The 8,457-nt window shown below is 42.2% G+C and overlaps 3 non-coding genes across 3 annotated transcripts; all 3 read left to right on the top strand.

Moving 5' to 3' along the window:
* Positions 1-5,789: 5,789 nt before the first annotated feature.
* On the top strand, positions 5,790-5,862 carry TRNAT-UGU (transfer RNA threonine (anticodon UGU)). The gene has a single exon. It is a non-coding gene; the product is annotated as a tRNA-Thr (tRNA).
* Positions 5,863-7,038: 1,176 nt separating this feature from the next.
* On the top strand, positions 7,039-7,128 carry TRNAY-GUA (transfer RNA tyrosine (anticodon GUA)). Its single transcript is given in 2 exon segments — positions 7,039-7,075; positions 7,093-7,128. It is a non-coding gene; the product is annotated as a tRNA-Tyr (tRNA).
* Positions 7,129-8,330: 1,202 nt separating this feature from the next.
* TRNAP-UGG (transfer RNA proline (anticodon UGG)) lies at positions 8,331-8,402 on the top strand. The gene has a single exon. It is a non-coding gene; the product is annotated as a tRNA-Pro (tRNA).
* Positions 8,403-8,457: the final 55 nt, after the last annotated feature.

Below are 8,457 nucleotides of genomic sequence, written 5' to 3'. Positions count from 1 at the left end.
TTTGATAAAATCCATTATAGCAGGTGTGAGGTGATATCTCATTGTGGTTTTGATTTGCATTACCCTGATGATTAGTGATGTTAGTACCTTTTCCTATATCTGTTGGACATTTGTATGCCTTGTTTTAAGAAATGTCTACTCAGGTCCTTTACCCATTTTTTAATTGGTCATTTGTTTTTTTGCTATTGAGTTATATGATTTTTTAAAAAATATATTTTAGGTATTAATCCCTTATTAGATATATGGTTTGCTAATGTTTTCCCCTATTTGGTAGAAAATATTCACTCTATTGATTGTTTCATTTGATGAACAGAAACTTTTTAGTCTGACATAATCCCACTTGTCTATTTTTGCTTTTGTTGCCTGTGCTTTTGGTGTCATATACAGAAAATCATTGCTTAAACCAATGTTGAGAAGTTTTTCCCGTATGTTTTCTTCTAGTAGTTTTATAGTTTTAGGTCTAACACTTAAGTCTCTAATTCATTTTGAGTTGATTTCTGTATAAGATATGAGATAATGGTCCAGTTTTATTCTTTTGCATGTGGATATCCAATTTTCCCAACACCATTTCTTAAAGAGGCTATCCTTTCCCTATTGTGTGTTCTTGGCACCCTTGTCAAAGATCAGTTGAATATATATATGAAAATTTATTTCTGGGCTCTATATTATGTTCCTTTGATCTATGTCTATTTTATGGTAGTATGTTACTATTTTAATTACTGTAGCTTTGTAATACATTTTGAAATCAGAAAGTATGATGTCTCCAGCTTTGTTCTTCTTGCTTAAGATTGCTTTGGCTAGTCAAGGGTTCAAAGAAGACAAAGAGATCAAAGAGAATAAATCCAGTCCTTGTAAGAGCTGTAAATAAACACTGATATTTACTTAAAAAAAAAATTGCTTTGGCTAATCAGGAACTTTTGTGGTCCCACATGAATTTTAGGATTTTTTTCTATTTTTGTAGAGAATACAATTGGGATTTTGATAAAGATTGCACTGAATCTGTAGATCACTTTGGGTAGTTTGGATATTTTAATGCTATTAATTCTTCCAATCCATGAACAAAAAACACTTTCCACTGAACAGATGTTTAGAAAACAAAGGTTGTCCTGTTGCATAAGATAAGTTTCTTAAGTGGGGCTTCTCTCACTAGAAAGTGTGCCTGCTTGAGGGTCTGAAATCATGAATTGGCCTGAAAAAGGAGGTCAGAGATTTTTCAGAGGAAATCTGCCCCAGTGGGGCTAAATGCACATGCCATGTTAAACTGTTTCTACCCAGTGTTTTTTTATGAACATTATCTTAGAGATTCTCAGTCTCAGTAGGTAACCATATGTTTATTCTTAGGTTACTTCTCCTTTTTCTGTAAGGATACTCTGTGTGTGTTGGGTGGGTGAGACATTCATCTCTGTGCTGGTGTCAGGTACACCATTCAGTGACCACATAAATATGAGAACTGGCACCTGAATTCAGACTAGTTTCCTGGAATTTATGCTTAAATTGGGTGACAGCTAGAAGTCCCTTAGAGATTTTCAGTGCTTGTTTTACCAAGAATTTCAGGAAGAGGAAACTATAAGAGTCTGTTATATTCTAGATTTCTGAGGGTAATAATTTCCTTCACTCTCTGCACATATCTGTGTATTTGTTTGCTCTCCATTTCTAGTATTTACTAATGCCCTGATATGTGCTGGTGGTCACTTTGCTAGGTATTTTGGAGACCCAGAAGTATAATCCATACAACCTTCCCCTAAAGGAGCTGTATAATATATAAACTGCAGATGATGTACTAATACACACAATTCTAAAAACAAAACAAAGCCATCTAACTACTACAGGAGACTGCAGTACAGTCTCCTTCCCTTTTTCTTTTCCATCTCATTCAGTTCTTTCTTTGTATCTTTTGTAGCATTTTCCAAAAGATGGACATAGAAATACACAGAAAACCACAACTCAGAAGTAATTCTGGAAGATTAAAAAAATTAAAATGTGCATCCTTTTGACAATATTTCATATAAGATGAAGAAATATGGGAAGGAAGAGAGAATCATGATAATTTCATGGTTGAGTGTAGTTGAATGGGTAATGTCAGTCTGGATGCTTACTTCTGGGTGCTGGGGGACACTTCCATTACATGTGTCCTATTCAAAATCTTGAGAGAGGGAGTGTAGAGGAAGGAATAGCAAGGACAAAAAATGGTTCATGGGTTTCAGAGGGGAAAAGAGATGAAATCTATTTGGTAAAAAGCAAAGGCATTGTGAATTAGAACATTGAGATGGTTTTTCCAGGATAAGTAGTGTTTGCTAAGTATGGAGGAATGGGAAATCATTCTAGTTGAAGAAATAATAAGCAAATGATCACAACTGGAAAAGGTGTGAGTTATATCTGGGGAATTATAAGTGGACCAAGTTGACTGGAGCAAAGATCTGTACAGGGCAACCTGTTGCCAATATATAACGGCCATTTGATAAATGTTGATCCAAATATTGGAAGATAAAAGCAGTGAGGTAGAGAGATACATACTAACACTTTCAGTGTTAGTTAGGAGTCTTTTAAGTTGAAGATAATTTTTGCTAAAACAAAAAGGGAGGATTTCTTTAAGAATTCAGGGAAGTCTCATAGATTCCAAGTGGGAATACAGTGAGGCCTCTGAAGTGGGCCATAGCTAGGGACTTAGAAGGTATCCAGGCTTCCTTTCTCACTGTCACCGCTCTCTTTTTTGTTCTTTGGCATTCTCTCCCTTATGCTCTTTCTATAGTAATGCTTTCTCTGCTTCTCAGCCCATGTGGTAGAATATGATTGATTTTATAACTCCTACCACTCTAATTTCCGTTCTAGTAATTGTGGGCTAATTAATTTGTACCAACCTCCTTGAGGAAAAATGATAAAAATATTGGATAAGATTTTACCAAATCTTCATAAAAGCATCAAAGTACTGATATGATAACAAGCCACTAATAGGTCAGGATCTAAAGGAAAGATGAAATCTGAGAGCATTAACCTTTGTAGCTCCTAAGACATTTGCTAATTACTGCAAAATTGGGCTATAGTTTTGGCAGCATCTTTGGGTGTGAGAAAAAAGAGGGACAGATGTCAAGATCCAGCACCCACCAAAAGTGGAAATTCTAGTAAGGCACTCTGCCAAATATTAAGTTGGGACCCCAAAGAGATATTCTCACAAGATAAGGATGAACAAGAAGTTAACCTTCCACTTAATTGTTGTGGAGCTCAGCAGAAATCAGCTAAGCTTAGCAAGAGAAAAGGGAAAGGATGAGCAGTCAGCTTTTCCTCGTCTTTTCCTGGTGATCACAGGTCTGATTTGCAGCTTGGGCTTACATCATCTTGGAGGCCCAGGGAATGCCTGGCCATGAACTTTTTTCAGGGTCCTCTTGGGCTGATAATGGTCCAGGTACATGTGAGAAACAAAAGCCATATATATTTTTTTTTTCCAGGAAGACAGCTTCAACTTGACCTCAAAAATTCACTGCATATAATTTTGCAAAGATATTGAGCAGTACACATTCAAAGATGACCAGTTACACATGGAAACAATGTGACATGAGTACGAATCAACTAAAGCAACAGATAGCATAATACAGGCTTATCAGTTATAGATATTAAAAATTATAATTACTATGTTTAAAGAGATTTTTTTAAAAGTGGCAGATATCTGTGAGGAATGGGAAATCACAAAATTTGGCTTAGAAGTTTTGAAAAAGAAGCAAATAGAACTTCTAGAATTGAAAATTACAATTTATAATTACAGTTTACTCAGTGGGTAGCTTTAACAGCTGATTAAACACAGCTGTAGAGAAAATTAGTTGATTATGAGTAAGAACATGTAATCCACAATGCAACTTGGAGAGAAAGAAAGACAGAAAATACAGAAGAGAGGTTAAAAGAAATGGAGGACAGGGTGTGAAGGTCTAATATATGTTTAATTCCAGTTTCATGAATGGAGAAAGAAAAAACAGAGATAAACAACATTTAAAAAGATAATGGCTGAGAATTTTCCAGAACAGAAGAAAGACAGCAATCTATAGATTTAAGAAATCTATAGTGTTAGTATGTGTCTGTCTACCCAAGAATCTGACACCTTCACCATTGGAAAAGTATGGGATTTCCCTGTGGGATTATTTACTCCTGGTTTACACTTCTAAACCGAAATCTTCCCTGGATGCATCTGATTGGTAGACCTAGGTAACATGCTCACTCTCAGCCGCCAGGTGGGAAAGCAACTTTTCTAGGACAGACTTACATAAGTCAAATTACAAAAAGTAAGGAAAATGTTTAAAAAGTGTTGGACACTCACTAGTATGACAAACACCTGCAACAGGGCTATTCAGAAAGCTCAGGTTCAGGTGTCTGCTGTTTTCTCTTTCTACTCTCTTCTTTCAAGAGCACATAACCCTTAGAGGCTCTGACTCAATAAATGACTTATGTAATTTGATCTAACCTTGACCTATCAATCTACAGAGCTCTAGATAGAAGAGTATTCTGGCTATCATAAACTCCTATATCCTCCAACCACACCTCAGATTCAGCCTACCTAAATCTGAGCACTTCTCCCCCCTCTGCCTTCTCGAGATACACATCTCTCCCTTAGATTTTTTTTCAGTATCATCTTGTTTCTTCAACGTATGATATTTGAGAATCCTCCCTGACTCTTTCCCCTTTGTTGTCTCATTTCTTCTTCATTCATATCTAACTTCAGCAGAATCTCCCTTGCGTGTGTCTCTCTCATTCATTCCTTCCTTTCCAGTCCTGTAACTATTATTCTCCTGCATTGTATGTTTGAGGATCTGCACCATGGCCAATCTCTGGTGTCCCCTTGACTCTGGTTTCTCTTCCCTTCAATTCATTCTGCATCTCCAAGCCTTGTGAGTTTCCATGTTCAATTTTTAAAAAGGTGTAACTTCATTCCAGAAATTTCACAGTCTCCTGATAACTTGTCTTACATTCCCTCACTTCCACCAGGGCCGGCATCTGCCCCAGTGTCTGCCTTGGCCCTTTAAATGCTTAGGTCTTTCTCTCCAACTTTGCTCATAAATTTTTCTCTACCAGGGATCACGCCGCCCCCAAACTTGTATGTCTTAACCTTTCTTCAAAGCGCAGCTCAAGTCCCATCCCCTCCTGCAGGCCTGCCTCTGTGATGGCTCACTCTGTAGTTTTGTGTACCTTGACACTGTCCACCGCCCCTCACACCGGGCACAGCTACTTTTCGTTGTTCTCTTTCATGAAAACTAACTTTCTTTTACACCACAAGACTATGCCAGTGACTTCAAAGTAAAGACCATATCTGGATGCCTCGTTCCTAAGTGCAGAGCCTAACACAGAATTGGAGCTCAGTGTTTATTGAATGAAGGGAAGAATTAAACAGAGAATTAACGAATGCCTGCTCTGGTGCTGCTACTCGAGCTGTAAAGAGGTCCCTAGTCTAACGAACTTGAGGCAGGCCGATCGGTGGATGTCCAAATCAAGGAGAAAACCAAGTGCGGATGTCTGGATTTCATGTGAGATATCTTAATTTTCACAATCTGCAGAGGGCAGAGGCGGGGAAAGCTTTCACTGCATCAGACTGTGTTGGGTTGGGCAGATTTCTGCAATTTAAAATAGTGGTAGGTCCTGTCACCGCCCCCCCCCCCCCCCATATTGCTCTGTCCCCAGTAAGAGTCTACAAACTGAGTTCCAGTAGTTGGGAAATAGATCGAAACGACGTTCAGGTTTTGGTCGCCCGGTACCTACGGACACTCTAATAAAGGCCCAGCTGGGAGAGAGAAATAAGCGTTATATGTGGGGGCCCTATAGCTCAGGGGTTAGAGCACTGGTCTTGTAAACCAGGGGTCGCGAGTTCAAATCTCGCTGGGGCCTCGTGTGTATTTATTATTTTCAAATCTTCCTCACCAGCCACTCACCTCTCTCTCGTTACTTTAACCCCTGCGAAAATTCAGCTCATATCTTCTCGCCAGTGTTCAGATGTGCCAAATAAACACCCGAGCGGAACCACTTCCTCTCAGTTTCCAGTACGAATGCGCAAGTGCTGCTTCGCTGCCTAGATTGTGGCGGAGTCCACTACAAACTGCGGGGAGCGCTGCCAGCCTCCGCGGACGCCCTGGCTGTGCGAACCTGCAGCAAGAGCCCTGAGGGCGGCCGGAGCCGGAGCGGGGCCTAAGGGCTGTGGGGAAAGAGTTGGGATCGAGCCCTCAGCACCCGCTCTGGGCAGATTTAGAGCCCAGAGCAAGGTCCCCTCCCCACAGGGGAAGAGCCGGCGTCAGCTGTCCTGATTTGGGGGTCCGACAAGTTTTCATGTTTCAGTGGATTTTCGAACATTTAAGTATCTCAGCGGGAAAATTAGCGTCGGGACTTGGGTCACTAAATTTGTTATTGACTCAAAGAAACTGTGGCTTCCTCTTTGAAAAACCTTAAAATAGTTTCTCCAAGTCAATTCTCATAGCAGCATTGGGTTTAGCCATATGTATTATATACCCCTCCCTCCCCTACTCTGTGGACGTGTAAGCGGAAGAGAGAAGCAGCTCGCATGTGCAAACGCTCCTGGATTTGGAGGCGAGCGCAGGAAGTGTGGAAAAGAAAGGCCCAGGCCAGAGCTCCGAGGCCCGCCCTTCTCTCTGGCTCGCAGTTGCGCGATCAGAATTGTATGTTCCACCACCTCAGCCCTTAGTTCTCCGATGCCCGGGTGTCCGCTCCCACTTTAGACACACATCATGCCAGGGAGGCCCCGGGCAGCGCACTCCGTGAAGAGAACAGCCCGGGGGCGAGCAGATCGCCACGGTCCGGGGCGGCCTCGGGATGCACAGGCTCTAGGTGCGCCGGTGAAGAGCCCACTCTCTGGTCATGCTTGGAAACCCGTACCTGAAGCAAGAGAATCCAGTTCTAGGGGGGTTGTCTGCAGAACCGCGGATGTAGAACTTTCTCCTAAGCTGGCTGCTAAGTGGTGTCCATGCACCGGCAACTAGTGGGCCATTATGCACGAACCTCTGCTTATCAATGTCCTCAATATAGAATAGTACGAACATAACCTCCATATTTCCTTCGATAGCTCAGCTGGTAGAGCGGAGGACTGTAGTGTAAAACAATCTGGTTATCCTTAGGTCGCTGGTTCAACTCCGGCTCGAAGGAAGTGTTGATGTTTTGGGGGTTGCAACCACCCATCGAGCGAGCCGTTGCTCTCCTGTTTCTTACGTCGTTTTCCCTCTTCTGGAGTCATTTTCTCCAGACCTTACCCCGTTCCAAAGATAAACTCAGCATGGTTGCATGAACTTCGAGAATCACCTCTTGAAAAGTTGGACTTGTTGGGCACGGTTCTCAGTTAAAAAGGGAGTGTGCACCAACTCTTCCAACCAACTAAGGAAGTTCTGGGTTGGATGTTCTAGCTGAGCTTAGGTTGCTGCCTGAGGTCCAAAGTTTGGAGATCCAAGACCACTCGCTGGTACAGAATATATATATATATATATATATATATATATATATATATATATATATCCGGCGGCCCTTGGGACTCTTAATTTTGGGACTCTTAATTTGCGGGACAAACCCCTGAGACCTTCATTCACTCTATACACATACATTCATTCAGGGGGAGGCCCTTTTAATTTATTCAGCTGTTTATAGATTTTTATAGTTCCACAAAAATCATTTTGAGCTGGAGCCGGAAGGAGGAACAGGATTTGACGTGAATTGGGATGAGACTGGGAGAGAGAATTCCAGACTGAGGAAACAATTTAAGCAGAGGTAGAGAGATGGAACATTTGATTCTCATTCTGGGAAACTGCAGGGGTCTGGACTTTATGAACACGCCCCAGACTGGTTCACCTCCAACAGATCAAAATACTGGCTCCCCGTATGTTGATGCCCATCAGTCCTGCCCCTAGGATTTTATACTCGCGCGAAGCAGTAGCAGCCCGGCAGATACATATCTTGTGCGTCTGTCCTGGGGCTCAGGACCCTACAATATTGCAATCGACCCCAGCTCGGGCCCTCAGGCTCCAACTCGGTTCTCTCCAGGCTCCCTCCAGGCTCCCCCTAGGCTGGAGCTCAAGGTTAGACTCCTCCCGGCGGGGCTTGCGGGACCACAGACAGGTGGCCTGGCGTCTGAAAAGCTGACTCTTCTCACCCCATCCGGCGTCTGGAGGCGTCCAGGACAAGGATCGAGGAGAATTAGCGAGGCTGGAGTCAGACGTGAGACTTCTTCAAGACGGAAGAGCTAAACAAAGCGAAAGGTAAATGTTACAACATAAGGTAAAACTCCAGAGCAGCCTGGCAGCCAATTGCTGACGGAGAAGTAAGGTTCAGAGGAAAAGTACATAAACTTTTGTCAGCGTGGCTCGTTGGTCTAGGGGTATGATTCTCGCTTTGGGTGCGAGAGGTCCCGGGTTCAAATCCCGGACGAGCCCTAGTGGTTGAAACTTTTCCTTCCCCCTTCCAACCACTGAAAAAAAGCTCAGTTCT

Source organism: Phocoena phocoena, chromosome 2, assembly GCF_963924675.1.
Source record: "Phocoena phocoena chromosome 2, mPhoPho1.1, whole genome shotgun sequence".
In the NCBI taxonomy this organism is placed as follows: Eukaryota; Metazoa; Chordata; class Mammalia; order Artiodactyla; family Phocoenidae; genus Phocoena; species Phocoena phocoena.
This window is presented reverse-complemented; position numbering and strand designations above follow the sequence as displayed.